A 17,675-nucleotide genomic window follows, 5' to 3' on the forward strand; every position below is an offset into this window, starting at 1 on the left:
AATCAAGAGTCAGGCACTGAACCGACTGAGCCACCCAGGCATCCTTCTATCCTCCTGTTGATGAGCACTTGGACTGTTTCCAGTTTGGGGCTATTTTCAATAAAGCCCCTGTGAACATTCTTGCACAAGTCCTTTGCGAACATGTTATTTCTTTTGGGTAAATACCTAGGAATAGAATTGTCACATCAAAGACAAGTTTATGTTTCACCTTACTAGACATTGCCAAACTGTTTTCCATAGTGGATGTACAATTTTACCCTCCATCAATAAATGCACGGGAGTTGTAGCTGCTTTACGTTGGGGGTCGGCACGTTTTTTTTGTTAAAGGCCAGAGAGTAAATATTTTAGGCTTCGTGAGCTATATGGGCTCTGTTGCAACCAATCAACTCTGCTGTTGACAGTTTATGAACATATGAGTTTGCTTGCGTTATAGTAAAGTTTATTTACAAAAACAGGGTGCGCTGGCTTTGACCTGCCAGCAGGAGTTTACCAATCCACCTTCAGATCTTCACTAGCCCTGGTGTCGGTCTTTTTAATTGTCGCCATTCTAACTGGTGTGAAATGGTACCTCAATTTAGTCTCAGTTTTAATTTGCATTTTCCTAATGACTAATGATGTATTTAATGAAGTGTCTGTTTCAGTCTTTTGCCCACTTTTTAACCATACTATTTATTATCGAGTTGTATGAGTTCTTTATATTCTAGATGCAGTCCTTTGTTAGATCAGTGAACTAAAAATATTTTCTACAAGTCTGAGCATTGCCTGTTTATTTGCTTGATCGTTCTACTTGGCATGTAGTAGTGTCTCATTGATGTTTTAATTTGTATTTCTCTGATGAAATTTGATGTGAAGTATCTGTATATCTTCTTTGGTGAGGTGTCTGTTAAGATATTTGGCCCATTTTGGGGAGGCACCTGTGTGGCTCAGTCGGTTACGCATTTGACTTCAGCTCAGGTCATGATCTCACGGTTCCTGAATTGGAGCCCACATTGGCTCTGTGCTGACAGCTCAGAGTCTGGAGCCTTCGGATTTTGTGTCTCCGTCTCTCTCTGCCCTTCCCCTCCTTGCTCTCTGTCTGTCTCTCAAAGATAAAAATTAAAAACAATTAAAAAAGATATATGGCCCATTCTTAATCATGTTTTTTTTTTCTTGTTGAGTATCAGAGTTCTTTGTATATTTTGGGTAATAGTCCTTTATCAGGTGTTTCTTTTGCAAATATATTCTTTCAGTCTGAGGATTGTCTTCTCATTCTTTGACATTGTTTTTCACAGAGCAGAAGTTTTTAATTTTAATGGAGTTCAGCTTCTCAATTCTTTCTTTCATGCATCACGCCTTGGTGCTGTATCTAAAATGTCACTGCCATAACCAATGCGATCAAGGTTTTCTCCTATGTTCTCTTCAAGGAACTTTATAAGTTTTGCATTTTACATTTAGGTCTGTAATCAATTATGTTGAGTTAATTTTTGTGAAGGGTGGAAGCTCTGTGTCTAGGGGTCTTTTCTGAGGGTGGATATTCAGTTGTTTCCACACCAGTTGTCAAAAAGACTATCTTTTTCTGTTGTAGTGTGTCAAAGATCAGTTGAGTAGAGTTGGGGCTTTATTTCTGGGCTCTTTGTTCTGTTCCATTGATCTACTGTCTATTCTTTTGCCAGTGCTACACTGTCATGATTGTTGCTTTTTTTTTTTATTTTTTAATGTTTATTTTTGAGAGAGAGAGAGCGAGCAGGGGAGGGGTAGAGAGAGAGGGAGACACAGAATCTGAAGCAGGTTCCAGGCTCTGAGCTGTCAGCACAGAGCCTGATGTGGGACTCCAACCCAAGAACTGGGAGATCATGACCTGAGCTGAAGTCAGAAGCTCAACTCACTGAGCCACCCAGGCGCCCCTATTGTTGCTTTATAGTAAGTCTTTTTAAAAAAAAAAAAAAATGTTAATTTATTTTTGAGAGCGAGAGGGAGAGAGAGAGAAAGGACAGGACAGAGAGAGAGAGAGAGAGAGAGAGAGACAGAATTCCAAGCAGGCTCCATGCTGTCAGCACAGAGCCTGATGTGGGACTCCATCTCACAAATCATGAGATCATGACCTGAGCTGAAACCAAGAGTCGGACACTTAACTGACTGAGCCACCAGTGTCTCTATAGTAGGTTTGGAAGTTGAGTAGTTTTGGTCCTCCAATTTTGTTCTTCTCCTTTAATATTGCATTGGCTATTCTGTTTCTTCTGCCTCTCCACGTAAACTTTAGATTCCGTTTGTTGATATCTGTAAAATAACTTGCTGAGATTTTAATTGGGATTGCATTGAATGTATAGTTCAAGGTGGGAATAACTAACATCTTGACAATATTAAGTCTTCCTATATATTAACATGGACTATCTCTCCATTTATAGTTCTTTGATTTTGTTAATCAGTTTTGCAGTTTTCTTCAATACAGATCTTGTACATATTTTGTTACATTTATAGGTATTTCATTTTTGGAGGCGATAATGTAAATAATATATTTTAAGGAAGTATGCACAACTTCGAAAAGAATCTTCTGAGATGTTCTTGGTCACCTGATGGAAGCAAGATAGCAGCTGGCTTAGCTGACAGGTTTGTGTATGTGTGGGATACCACAAGCAGGAGGATTTTATATAAGCTGCCTGACCACACTAGCTGCATCAATGGAGTGGCTCTCCCCCAATCCCCATGAGCCCATCACTCTCTCTGCTTCCAGTGATAAGAAACTGCATATGGGGGAGAGTCAGTGAAGATATGAAATGGAAGACTGTAAGCCTGCTTGACCGTGAGACCTCAGAATGCATAAGCAGCATCAAATGGTGCCCAGGGCAGCATCCTCCCTTTGGACAAAGAGCATTACTAGCAAGAAACAAAGGGTGGCCATATTCCAATGGCCACATGTATCCCATTTCATCAAGTTGGTTAAAGCAAGCTTCCAGTGGCCTCTAACAACCACCTGCCATATTTCATGGACTGTTTTTTTTTTCCTCTTCTTTTTTTTTAAATAAAATTTTTTCAAAGGAACAAACATTGGCTGGTTCCTGTTTTCTAATCTAGGCTGAAGACAGGGAATTTGACTGAAATTTATTTGTTGGGAATTTTTTTTTCATTAACTGGCTTGTATGATATTTTCTTTCTATGCCTCTCTGACTTTGTATTAAAAGCCAATTAGATCCGTTTACAAGGTGAAAAAAATGTATTTTCAATTTCAAGTTTCATTTACTCATTGTTGGTTTATAGGAAAGCAATTGACTTTTGTTTTTAACCTTATATTCTGCAAACCTTCAATGATTGCTTATTAGTTACAGGAGCGTTTTTGTTAATTCTTTCGGATTTTATACATAGAAAAACATGTCATCTGAGAACAAAGGAAGTTTTATGTCTCCTTGTCAATCTGTGTAGCTTTTATTTCTTTTTCTTGCCTTATTGCATTAGTAGGACTTCCAGTATGACGTTGAAAGGGAGTGGTGGAAAAGGCCGTCCTTGTCTTGTACCTGATCTTAATGGGAAAGCTTTGAGTTGCCTACCATTAAGTATGATGTTAGCTATAACGTTTTGTAGATAGCTTTTGTCAAGCTGAGAAAGTTCTCCTTTATTCTTATTTTATCAAACATTTAAAACATTCCTTTCTCGTGAATAGAGGTTGGATTTTGTCAAATGTTTTTCTGTATCTGTTGATATGATCTTGGGATTTTTCTTTTTTAGTCTGTTGAGGTGTTGAATTACAGTAATTGATTTTTGAATGCTGATCTAGCCTTGAGCGACTGGGACCCCTGGAGTTTTTAACTCTCAGAGTTGTCCACACTCAGCCTCCAGCAATTCACCAATTACACAGTTCAGGTGTTTTTACCTTGCCACCGGTTCCCAAGGAGGCTTCTGCTTTGTGAGTAGCTGGCCCAATAAGTTATGATTCTCTGTATTCACCTGTTTCTCCACTTGAAGGGGGCAGTGTTTTGCCTGTGACCTCAATTCTCTGACAGATCTGAAAAGAGTTGTTAATTTTTCAGTTTGTTCAGCTTTTAACTTGGTAGGACAGAGTGACAACCTCTAAGCCCCTTGCTGGAATAGAAACTGGAAATATGTTACCTACTTTCCTCTTTTTTTCTTCTTTCCCATATATCCAAGTTCATATCTAGTATCTTTAGTTTGAATTTTTTTTTAGCATTTATTGTAATATATGTGTGCTTGCAGCAAATTATCTCAGTCTTCTTTCACCTGAAAATGTCTTGAGGTTACCTTCATCTTTTAAGAATCTTTTAGTTGAGTATAGACTTCTATGGTAATAGTTTTATTCCCTTTAAAAATGCTGTTCCAGGGGCGCCTGGGTGGCTCAGTCGGTTAAGTGTCCGACTTCAGCTCAGGTCATGATCTCGCGGTCCGTGAGTTCGAGCCCCGCGTCGGGCTCTGTGCTGATGGCACAGAGCCTGGAGCCTGCTTCCCATTCTGTGTCTCCCTCTCTCTCTGCCCCTCCCCTGTTCATGCTCTGTCTCTCTCTGTCTCAAAAATAAATAAAACGGTAAAAAAAAAAATTAAAAAAAAATAAAAATAAAAATGCTGTTCCATTATCTTCTGACACATTTTCTGTCTTGCATAATTGCTAATGAAAAATCAGCCACTGTTCATATTACTGTTCCTGGTATGTATGTCTTTACATTTCTGCTTATTTTTAAGATGTTATCTTTCTCTTTATGTTTCAACAATTTGACTATCATGTGTCCAGGAAGGGTATCATGTGTCAAGCAAGAGTATTCATCTTGCATGAGACTTGTTGAACTTCACAGATCCATGGTTTGATGTTTTCATCAAATTTGGAAAGTTTCAGTTATTATTTTTTCAAGTATTTTGTCTGCCCAATTCTCTTTCTTCTCACCTTCAGGGACTCCAATTACATATATGTTAGAATTTTGATATTATTCCATGCTTATCAATAACCTATCTACTTTCCTTTTTTCTCCTCTTTCCTCTTATTTGAATAATTTCTATTGATTTTTCTTCCCATTCACTGATCTTTTCTTCTCCAGTGTCACTTGCTACTTGTAGGCTCCCAGATATCTTAGATATATATTTTCAGTTCTATATTTGTAATTTTTTTTACTGTTTGAATTATTTAATTTCTTTACATATTATATCCATATTTTCTATAAATTATTTAACATATTTATAATAGTCGTTTTAAAGTTTTGGTCTGAGGGGCTCCTGGGTAGCTCAGTTGGTTAAGCGTCCAATTTTAGCTCAGTTTACGGTCTTGTGGTTCGTGGCCCCACATCAGGCTCTGTGCTGACAGCTCGGAGCCTGGAGCCTGCTTTGGATTCTTTATCTCCCTCTCTCTCAAAAATAAATAAACATTAAAGTCTTGGTCCGACAATTCTCATAATTTGGCCATCTTTGGATCTGCTTCTGTTGACTGCTTCTCCATCCTAACCTGAAGTATAAGCTCCCTCGTGCCATTTTAAAAAATGCCAATTCTGCTAAAATGAAGCCTTTTCATTGGTGTCAGCAAGACTCCAACACGATCTGAAATGTCAATGAAGTTATGGCCCAGAACTTACCGAGGAGGTAGAAAGAAACAGAGTGGACCCAGAGATGGTGGAGGTATTTGAGTGGCTCTAGGCCTCTGAACAGTACTGGCTTGTAGATTCCTGGGTTCAGTTTTAGACCCCACCCTTTTCTCACTCTACATACCTTTACTGGACGATACATTCTTATGACTCAAATTACCATATATATTCTATTGAATTCCAAATCTGTACCTGTAGTTTGAACCTGTCTCCTGAGTTCCAGACCCACATACCCAGCGATGTACATTTCCACTTGGAGATCATGAAGGTAGTTCTAACTAAGTATGTTGAAGACTTGACTCACATACATATTCTCTCTCTCATTCTTTCTCTCTTTCTCTCCTGCTAGACTTTAGGCTTTCACAATAAAAAATTGATAAAATATTTTGCATAAAATTGTACATAAGATGTTTATGTTTACTAAAAATATTCGGGTACCAATACTAGATTCGTAAAGCGTGCACTTTAAAAATTAAACCGACATCCTATTTTTACATTAGAATTTTTTCATTATTTAACCTTTGAACTTTGAATATCTGTTACATTATCACAAATTTAAAAAGTCTATTGAATGAAGTTATTGGCCAGGAGGAAAAATGATTTGCAAGGAACATAAACAAATGATTGTTTTTGAGTGTGCAAAGGGATTATGTGCAGAAATGCAATATCTCTCTGCCACTTCATCCAAAATCAATAAAACAGTTCTGCTAACCTTATTGAGTTGGTGTGAGTTGGTAAATACTACGAAAGTAGAATGCGAGTATCAGTAACATCTTTATCACTGAAACTTGAAAAAACAAGATTTTGTTAGGTACGTCCTAGGAAACCAAAGGGCATGTGTCACATTCCTCAGCCTGGGATATGACATAGTGCCCCAAAATGTGACTGCTAATGTGATATTTACAGGCAAAACCATCATGCATTTCTTTCAGTGTGAGATTACTAGAAAAGACATTCTTTAAACAACACAGGTGGCAATTTGAGGCTCTGTTGGCAGTAGTTGGATTAGGCTGTTAAAACAAGGGCACTTAAAAAAAAAATCTTTAAAAGCCTTTTCTGAGATTCACTTCTGATTTCCATGCTCTTCTCCTATTGTACATCTTAAATGAGCGTGACAACAGAGATGTGGTGTTTGTCTCAAAACTGCCTCTAAGAAATTGCAAGTCTTGCATCCAGGAAGACTCTTCTTTTTCTCTAGAGAAATCCAGTGTGTATCTCTACACATTCCAATCCAATTAGACAATTAGATAATCCAATGTGTATCTTTTGGAAGGCCAGCCCCAAGGGACCAGACTCAGCCTGTACCCATGTGTCCAGAACTGGGGCCACAGTTGGACTTTGTTTTTCTAGAAGTCAATGAAGTAGTAGAAAAAGCACAAAATCAAAAGATTTTTTGAGCATAAAAATCTGAAGTCAGAGACCTGTATTCATAAAGCATTTTTAAACTTTTTTTTTTAATGTTTATTTATTTTTGAGAGAAAGACACAGAGCATGAGCCGGGGAGGAACAGAGAGAGAGGGAGACACAGAATCTGAAGCAGGCTCCAGGCTCTGAGCTGTCAGCACAGAGCCCGACGCGGGGCTCCAACTCACGAAAGGTGAGATTATGACTTGAGCGGAAGTTGGATGCTTAACCGACTGAGCCACCCAGGCGCCCCCCCCCACCCAAGACCTGTATTCATATTACAGTTCCAATACCCACTAGCTGGGTAACCTTAGGTAATACTTGCCTTTCCTTCTCTAAAAAAATGGAAATAATAGCACCTCCTTTGTATGGTTGCTGTGGTAATTCAATAAGACATTCTCGTACCTCAAAGTTGGTAAATGCTAATTTTCTTCCCCATCCCTTTTCCTTCTAGCCTCTAGGTAACTTATGGGAAAGAGTGGTGAAAATCATTAGTGACAGCCATCAAGACATTAGTGAAAGAAAGTCCTGTGGAAGTGAATATCGCATATGTTTGCAGTTTTATTCCCCTTTATTCTTTGTTACTCCTACAGTTTGGGACAGAAAGAAAGAAAAGAATTATGCTCTCCTACTAAGGTTGGCTCCGTTCACCTACACGCAATCTGTTTGGCAAAATTCCTCCAGGCAGAGAGCGGCATCTTGCTGCCTCTTTTGTACAGATACCTCAAGCTCTGAGGATATACCCCTTGCAGAAAAATTGCTTTCCTTAGGCATCCTCTCTACCAGCGGAGAGTAGAACTTGGGAACCACTCGTGGGAAAAACAATCCTGTTAGCAATGCCAAGGATATAACATCGACTCAGGTTTTTCTCGGTTCAGTAGCAGCAGCTCTCCACGTTCAGCCTCCAAGAAAAAAGAGGCTATATGAGGAAGGTGAATTTGGACTAGAAAAGCAAAAATTTCTGAGATTTTTACACACATAAACTGTTTTTTTTTTTTTTCCCCGCAGTTCACACGGAAATTCAAGAACAACACTGCTCTTCTGGAAGCTGTTTCAGGATTCCACGCATCTTGTTGACGTTTGGATACAAGCTTAAGGGGTGGTGTGTACCTGCTGGCTCTCTGGAAGGAAATAAAGCCCTATTTGTGGCACGTGCTGACCCCCGTGGTAAATACTGACACCATGGCTGGTTGCAAGCTACCAGCATGACATCACTGAGAGTGGAGTTGGGAACAGCCATGAGTAATTGGCTCTCTTGAGTTGGTGCAAGCTGGCTCTGGCACCCCACGGAGCTTGAGGCTCGTGTTTAGGGATAATAGCTACTGGCACATTCAACACTTGTTGAAAATAGACATCATCCAGTTCTAGAATTCACTGCCTTTCCCTCTGTGGCCAACATTTTGGTCATTGTTTCTCCCGCTTTTGGAGGCAGCTCAGTAGATTTCACGGCCACGGACCCCAGACTCATTGACTTAATGAAGATTGATGTCTTCATCAGGTTTTGAAAAGGAGTGCTCGAACATTTTATTACCTGGTTGCTGGTGCCTAGTACTCTCTGTTCCATGGCCCATCTCCCCCACCTCCTGTGACACATTCCTGAAAGGGCTCCAGGAAAAAAAATGTTACGGCCTTGGCAGATCGGCGTTTTCTGATTGTGCAATGTCCTTCCTGAGAAACCCCATTCTCCAAAGACAGTCATTCTGAAATAGGAGCAAGAAATGGGGATACAGGTCAGCTACTGAGGGGACAGCAGAGGAGGCCAGATAACAGTGAACTGGGACAGAAGAAATATGTGGGAAATGGCATCCGTGTCTGTCTCACCAGTTTTATAGGTTAACTGTCAGTATATATGTAATATAATAAATATTAATAATAACATGATAATATGATAATTTTCCCTGTCAGATGAAGACATTGAGACTCAGAGGACATAAATTATTTGCACAGAGTCACATAAATGTCAGTGACCGTGGAGGAACTTGAACTCTGTGTCTGATGCCCGTCTAGAGCTCTTTCCGTCAGACTGTGTGTATATATAGTTATTGGAGCTTTCTGTCAGCTCTGATTATTCAATCGCTTGTGCTAGGTGGAATCAGAATGGTCAGAACATTTAAAAAGGCTGAGGTTGTATGGAAACCAATTTGGCGATAAATTTCATATATTGAAAAAAAGGGGGGTGGGAGGGGGGAGGGCGGGTGATGGGTATTGAGGAGGGCACCTTTTGGGATGAGCACTGGGTGTTGTATGGAAACCAATGTGACAATAAATTTCATATATTGAAAAAACAAATAAGTAAAAAAAATAAATAAAAAGGCTGAGGTTTTGCTACTGTCTAAGAAGTTTCAACAGGCTCCTGGGGGTCAGATGTTGTCCACGGTGTATTTCAGTGACACATCACTTATCTAGGGCTGGCAGGGAAGGAGAGATTCTGCAAAAATAAAATGTCTATGTAATTGTTCACATACCTAAAGCTTCCACATTTCAAATGAAATCTTCTAAAATTACATTGCACATCACCCTGTGTTCTTCAACATAGAATGCCAAACATAGCTTATTTAACCTTTTCTTGTTGACTTAGGGCATCATTGTAAATCTCAATGTTTTTGGACTTTAATTTACAACCCTCCTAGGGCTTTACACTGTAAGGTTCCAGACTGCAATATTTTTTGGAGTTCCTGTTTGTTTTTTGCTTCTCAATTGGTGCATTTACCTTTAAGAGTTTCTGCACTCTCTTCTCTCTTGCTGTTTCTAATCTGTTGAAGAGTGAGGCTCCAGTCCAAAGAGACTTGTTGACCAAGTAGGAGTAGATAGGTTTTAAATAAAGTCTTGGATAATCCTTCTAGGAGTAAACACTGTCTACTCTCTTTATTTTTAGGGGTGTGGTAAGGGCTTTTGCTGTGCTGTTCAGATTCTTTCACCAGACTAGTTCTCTTGCCACTCAGCTGCTCTGAGTGTTGGTGACCAATGGCTTACAGCTGCACCCTTCCCTGAAGACTTGCTCTTGGCCCATGGGAGCTGCTCCACCCAAAACTGCCTGCAGGTTGTCCCCTGACCTCTGGGTGTAGCTTGCAGACAACTACTGATGAAGCAATATAAAAGCCCAGCCCCTTTGCCTCCAGGTAGGACAGTTCCATGAAGCCACCCTTGTCCCAGAATTTCCCATGGGATTGAGTTAAGGGTGGAATACAGCTGAACCCATGTCCTCACTTCGCTTCTCACACGCCCTTTCTTCCCCCCCACCGCCCCCCCTTACAAGGTCTTGCGGTGAGAATTTGCCCAAGACCGCTGTCTCAGCCTTATTCCAGGGACTGTAATCTGAGACAGGCTCCCCCTCCTCCTGCTTTTCATATTCTCGGCTATACCCTGGATGGGTAAGGTAACAAAAGATTTCTGATCTCTTTCCTGTCCCTTCCCTCCACCCAACACTAATTGAGGACAGGCTAATCATGCAATAAAGAAGGCATAATGAGAAAAAAATAACTTCCCCAGAAGATATATTAGAAATTCACTAATTTGTCAAACTTTGACTTGAAGCCTACCTTATGAGTCACTGGGCTAGGGTCGGAGACACCAGATATAAAACACACAATTTCTTGTTACCTCACGCTTCTGAGAAGTTCACTGTTGGATGAAACCAACAAGTAAGTAGGACACTTACCACATATTGCAATGAATGCTGTTATTGAAGTCAGAACTCATTCATTCATTCAAGAAATATTTCTTTTTTTTTTTAATTTTTTTAAGTATTAATTCATTTTGAGAGACACAGAGTGTGAGTGGGGGAGGGTCAGAGAAAGAGGGAGACACAGAATCTGAAGCAGGCTCCAGGCTCTGAGCTGTCAGCACAGAGCCCAACACACGAGCCTACAAATGGTGAGATCAGACCTGAGCCGAATTCGGATGCCCAACCAACTCAGCCATCCAGGCGCCCCCAAGAAATATTTCTTAAGCATCTATTGTGTGTCAAACTTTTGGGATCTAGACAACCTGGAACAAAGGACCGTAGAGTCCAAAGGTTGGAGACCATCTGATCATTTTTAGTTTGGAATTGATATCGGAGTTGTTCTGGTAGAGTGAGCAGGAGTTTACCGGGAAGGTTAGGGAAAATGTCCTGAAAGAGTGTGGTGTTTGGGAGAACCGAGGAGAAGTTTATTGTGGCAGGAGATGAGTAGGAGGCAGAGAAGACAGGGATGGATGTGAAGACCTTTATCTGCCAGGCTAAGGAGTTTGGGTTTTATTCTGTAGGTAATTTGCCAAGAGAACCTTATGAACCTAGGGATATGGCCATGAGGAATATGATTGTCATATATAGGGTGAGTTGAGCAGGAAGAAGGATGGAGCTCTCAGCTGGACAAGCAGAAGCCTACATCAGGCTTTTGTGTGTGGTGCCCAAACTGCACAACAGTCTAATGGCCTGTGACATCATGGTTTCGCTGTGGTGCCTGTGGCCCAAGGGGTGTCACTGCCAGGGAAAAAATGAATTCTTTCAGTTCTCCTGAAACTTTGAAACTCTTCAAAGTTTGATCTGTGAAGGAACTCATAATTTTCCTGCTGAGTGCTCCTTATGTTAGAGGAGGTTGGCTATCTATTTAAGACCTGATAGGATCAAGAAACATCCAAGAGAATCTCTTTCCCCAGACCCCTTACACTGTCATTGTTGCCAGAAAGGCTAAAATTGCAGAGTCCTTCCTTATGACTCACCAGGCTCTCGTCCAGCCCTGGGCAAGGGGGCAGGGGAAATCAGTGGTGGAGGGAGGGCAAAGAAGAGGGATGATGCGCTCTCTGTGGCACAGTGGGGATATGGAGGCAGTGGGGGGTGGGGGAGGTGCTGAAAGAAGGAAATTAGAGCTTGAGGAGGTAATATACATTTTTCTTCCTTCCAGTGGGCAAGTTCTGTCTGCTTGAATTCATATGAATCACACTTGAGACCAAGTATATTGATTATTTTATTACAGACTAAGTGATTCCTGCCTTTGTTCGCATTTTTTCCTGATGGTAACAACAGCAACAACAAGTATTGTTTGAGCCGCACTACAGGCTCAGCAATGTGCTAAGAGCTTTGACTATATTTACCTCATTCAATTCTCCCCCAAACCAATGCTCGAGGTGTTCTTAGTACTCACTTATCATGGAAGAGGAAATTAAAGCTTAGAGATGTTACTGAACTTGCTCAGAAACACAGCTGGGGTGTGGCATACCCGGGTCAACCCGCCTCACTCCACAGTCAGTACTTAAACTACTGTGCTACGTGGCTTTTCCAGCCATGGCTATCTGCTCCTTCTTCCGCCATTTCAAATGCTTTTTGTCTTTCAAGGCCCAACTCAAGTTTCTTTCATTTACTTAACTGACATTATTGGGCACCTTCTGTGTGTATTGTGTCCTTGTCCTCCAAAGAGCTTCCCCACATGGAGTTCTACATTCTTTAAACACCTTTGAGTTTTTAATGTAGAAAGCGAATCCTATTATGAATAGATACGTACTGTTCACTAAATGTTTTCCGTGACTTTGTTTTGTTTTCTTTCACCAAAGATTGTAAACAATCGCCAGGTCAGGATCAAGTCTTCAAGGTCCCTGTTTTTCTCAGCAGCACCCAATCCCGTGCTGGGTGGATGTGGTAGGAAGCCCCTGGCTCTTAACCAATCCAGTGACTGTATTTTAAGGAAAAAGAAATGCATTTGTGTGGATCTGATAAGATCTGAATGTTATCTGGAGAAGAAGATGCCCCTTAAGTGACAATCAGCTATGTTTACCATTGAAATCCATAGCGGCAAGCCAAGATAACTGTCACAGAGTCTGTGGACAGAAGTTCATGAAGATCACTGCTTGACAGGTCAGGGTAAAGGTCCCTTTCTTTCAAAATATGTGAAGGGGCAGGAAACGTGTGCACCAGGTGTTTCGCGTTCATGGCTGCCTGGGAAAGATAATTCTGTCTGCTCGATAAGAACATTGTGCTCTACACACCAGGTTGTTTTTCCAGCAGCTATTTTCTGCCTATAAAAAAGAGCATCGCTGGCTCTCAACTTCTTTCCGCAAATCCCTTGGGCTATAAACAATAACAAAAGGTATCTTATATTTATACAAAGCTGTCCTCAGAAAAGCTCAAGGACCCAAACGAAGCTTGTTTTCATATATGAGTTCTTATATAATCCCCAAGGGGGAAAGAAGAAGAAGGTGACAATTTAGTTAGGAATGCTGTCATTCCCAGCTAACAAAAGGGAAAAGTGAGTTCTGCACAACGCGCTCACGGTCATGACAAGGACAGGAAGTCCTTCTTTCCCACTTCCTGTCCAGGGTTCTGCAAACTGGGCCACTGCCTTGTCCAAAATCTGAAAGACACTGGAGGGGAAATATTGGGAGAGAAAGCCCAGACACACAAGAAGCGTTGCTGCAGTCTCACTGCCTTTAGTGACTCTGTCTTCCCTGGTCAGGATTTTGCAGCTGCAACGGAGAGTGTCCCTCTTGTCCTTGGTAGAACTCATCCTGGGGAGAAATTCCATCACCCTCATTAGGAGTTATAGCTGTATCACAGTAGATTTAGGAGGTCTGGGTGGTTTGGGGAAGAAGAGCCATCTGAGCAAAGGGCATTCTGTAAATATTTATTGCATGCTTGGATACAGAGATGAGTAAGGCATAAGCCCTGCACTCAGTAAATGCATCGTCTAGGAGGGGAGATAAACACAGGATAAAAAGCTCTAGGAGTGCTGGATGAATACAATAATGGGAAGGCAGTTATTTTGGACTCTGAATTTGAGTCAGGATGCTGTCAGGCAAGGAGGGAGGCATTTTGGTTGGAGCTTGAAGGGGAAGCAGGAATAGTTTTAAGGGATATCTTCTACCCTGCATTGAGGTGGTCACTCTGCATTCAAATCAGCTGAGGAGCTTTTAGAACATACCCTACCCTTAACTAATTGGATGAAATTGATCTGAGTGTAGGCTGGACATAAGTCCAGAGCTCCTAGGTGATTTCACTGGGCAATCAGGATAGACAACCAGAGAAAGAGCACCAGCTTTGGAATTAGACAGCTCCGTCGTAGCACCTGGTGATCTTGGGCAAGGGCCACTGGGGAGCGGAGCAGCGTGGGTCTTTCACAACTTCACTGTTTATTTCCCCCTACTTCTACCCACACCTGTGAAGAAACTCTGCCATGGGAGAGTCCCTCTTTGACAAACTTTCCTTGACAGAAAAACTCTGGATTGGGCATCAGGAAATCTGGGCTCCATCCCAGCTCTGCCACTGAGGTGCTGCGTGGGTGTGCTGAGTCACATAAGGAAATACAACAAAGACACTTAGAATTACTATTTGCAAGACACTGTGCTAGGTACCCCAGGCATCTCTAGGTCTCAACTTCCCCATCTGTTGAGGTTTCTAGATCAGGATCTCTAGGTCATAAAGGTCTACTTAACAGGCCATAACCAGAATTATGTTAAAAGAAAGGTATAAAACATAGTAGAAAAACATAGAGTATGGCAAGTATTGTGAAGTAAAATTTCATTTCAGTTATTTATGCGTGTGTTTACTGGGTCACGATGTAAAATATGTCTCATGTTGTGGGTTGGAAGTTAAAAAGTTTGAGAGTGCTTGCTTCAGCAGCATGTATACTAAAGCTGAAATGAGAAGATTAGCATGGCCTCTCCACCAGGATGCCATGGAAATTCGTGAAACATTTCTGTCTTTCTTTATGTTATGTGATTTTTTTTTCACCACAATTTTTAAAAAATGTTTGAGAGGGGCGCCTGGGTGGCTCAGTCGGTTAAGTGTCCGACTTCGGCTCAGGCCATGATCTCGCGGTCCATGAGTGCAAACCCCGTGTTGGGCTCTGTGCTAACAGCCCAGAGCCTGGAGCCTGTTTCGGATTCTGTGCCTCCCTCTCTCTCTCTGACCCTCCCCCGTTCATGCTCTGTCTCTCTCTGTCTCAAAAATAAATAAATAAACATTAAAAAAAAAAAAAGATTTAAAAAAGTGTTTGAGAAATCTGGGGTTAGATGTTCTCTATGGACACCTCCCTTCTACTCGATAGCCCGTGACTACTCTAGCCTACGGAGAACTCTCCTTTCTGTGAGAAACCTCCTTTTACTTAGTATCATGTAGTTCTGGCCTATCATTTCTTTTTTAAAGAGGGAGACAATGTGGTGTAGTGGTGAAAAGCACCCTCTTGAGTTAGCCAAGTCTATGTTTGAAATGAATTGCTTCACTTATTAGTTGAACGACCTAGAAAATGTACCCAACCTTTCTCTGCCTCGGGTTTCTCATACGGATGATAGCACCGAGGACAGATGATGCTAATAAGATTAAATAAGATGGTGTAGGTGAAACTCTTAGTGCAAATGACCTCGTTCCCAGAAAGTGCTCCAGTGTATGGCAGCAATGATCTGACTTCCTGTCCCACTCAGATTTTAAGGCACAGTCTATAATTTAGTGCCTGGCATATACAAAAGTGTAAATACCGTATGCTTATCTGATTGGAAAAACAAGGATTTCGGCCTCATGGCCATCTCCCTGATGGTGGAGAACAGCAGTTCTCTGTTTGCTGCATTACCATACAGGTCTTGGGAGGAGGGGCAGGGCATTCTGTGTGTTCTCTGCCTATGCCTCCCTTCAGCCTTTTTCTCTGATATGGTCAGCTGGTCCTGGGAAGATAAGCAAAAGAAGGCACATCCTGGCTGTGATTTCTTTCAAGGATCCCAACGGCCTTGACATCTCAGTGCCATCAAAATGAACAGATAGATGGAAATTAAGGATCTACTGTACCACAGACGGGGGCATCTCTGTGAGAAGGCTTCAGAAAGAAGTACAGGAAAAAGAAATGAGGAAGAGCTGGTAGTCAAAACCCTGAGAAACGAGGTACAAGATTCAGATATTATACCAGAATCAATGGCCCTAATCAAACAGTCAACAAATAAGCAACTCATTAGGTCCTAATTGCCTCAGAAATAGGCTGGGAACCAAGGCTTTGTCTTGTAAATGATTCATTTCAGAAAATGCCCACTAATCAATTACTAGGACTTCTGTGTAATAGTTTCCCCAGATTTATAGGTGGTGAGCCTGTGAATTGGATCATTGATTCTAGAATGAGATAAGCAGTAACACTGGTAACCTAATCTACTTACTCGAAGTAGCTACCAAGAAATTAGGTGCCCTTAGTAGAAGCCAGCTCATTACCGAAGAGTGAAAAGAAACCCATTCATCATGGCAGAACCTCACACCAGCCCAGTCTCCCTGGAGCATTCAGCTATGCTGAGAAGATGTTGATGGAGAAGAGAGGATAATGACCCATAAATAGATATATGGGAACGGAGCAGGGGGTGATGAGGGGGATTGAGGGAAGCCTTATGAGATCACGCAGGAAAAAAATGGGCCTTAAAATCACAAGTACGTTAAAGTACAGTATTACAAGGACTATATAAATAGTGTTACAAAGAATAGGACTGTTGAAAGTAGCCCTCGATGCTAGTGTGGTTTTTATCTGGAAGAAAACTTCGATTGGAAACTAGCGAAAAAGAAAAGAAAATGTATGTGAATAATGCAGCCCCACCTAAAAATATGTTACAAACACAATGGTTTTTCAGGAAAGAAAAGGCAAGGATGCCTGGAAATAGCTGCATCTAATCAGCCCCCATCCCAAGCAATCAACTGAAGTCCAGGAAATTCCATATGTAACCAGAAGAATAGACATCCTGGAGCATTTTGCCACAGTTAAGATTAGCGGAAACAGACCCCCATCAGCACTAGTAACAAAAAAGAACTAAAGGTGAAGAAACTGCTGCAGATCCCTGTGCCTCCCTTCTGGGAAGGCGGTGGCCTCCAGGCGGCAGGGATGGGACAGAGGCCAGTCCTCGGGGCTGCACCAACAGCCCTTTGCCCTGAGACCACCCCTTCAACAGCAGTGCACATGGCTGTGGTTCTCCGGGGAAAATAAGAAAAAGTGGTGAGGGCTCAGCTTATCTTCCTGATTTATTCTAACAGTCCTTAAAAATGTTTGTTAACACAGCAATGACTTATGATAAGCACTTTTGGGGTCTTGTTTAAGAAATCATTCTCTCCCCAAAGGTCACAAAGGCCATTCTGCCATTTTTTCTTCTAAACAATTTCAAGTTTTCCCTTTCACAATGAATTCTTCCTTCTCTATGGGGATGAAAGACAAAAAGCACAAACTAAAAAGGAAAAGATGAATAAGTTTCACTTCATTAAAATTAATAACTTTTGCTTACTGGAAACATCATAAAGACAGTAAAAAGATCAGCCACAAACTCTGAGAAAATCTTGACACCACATCTGACAAAGAAATAGGATCCAGAATATATAATGCATGCCTGCAAACTATTAAAAAAAAATGTCCAGAAAACATGATGTAATTCACAAAAATAAATATAGATGACAATTCAAGATACTAAAAGATTCTCTACACTGTTAGTAATCGGGGAAATACAAATTAAGATCATAGTGAGATATCATTTTAAATCCACTAGATGGACAAAAAATTATGAAGTCTGATAATACCAAATGTTGGCGTGGATGTGGAAAAACAGAATCTTGTATACTACTAGTGGGACTGTAAAATAGCACAGTTTCATTGGAAAATAACTTAGCATGTGTAGCACAGGTAATGATGACATTTCTGTGGCCCAGCAGTCCCACTCCTGGGTGTGTACCCTCAAGAAACTCTTGCACGTGTGCATCGGAGACATGTATAAGACTGTTCATAAAAGCACTGTCCATAT

The 17,675-nt window shown here is 41.2% G+C and overlaps 2 pseudogenes; one reads left to right on the plus strand and one right to left on the minus strand.

Moving 5' to 3' along the window:
- The window catches only part of LOC102960486, a 50,084-nt pseudogene that overhangs the window by 19,955 nt on the left and 12,454 nt on the right, over positions 1-17,675 (minus strand).
- LOC122238244 lies at positions 14,532-14,632 on the plus strand (annotated as a pseudogene).

Source organism: Panthera tigris, chromosome B1 (assembly GCF_018350195.1).
Source record: "Panthera tigris isolate Pti1 chromosome B1, P.tigris_Pti1_mat1.1, whole genome shotgun sequence".
NCBI classification, from domain to species: Eukaryota; Metazoa; Chordata; class Mammalia; order Carnivora; family Felidae; genus Panthera; species Panthera tigris.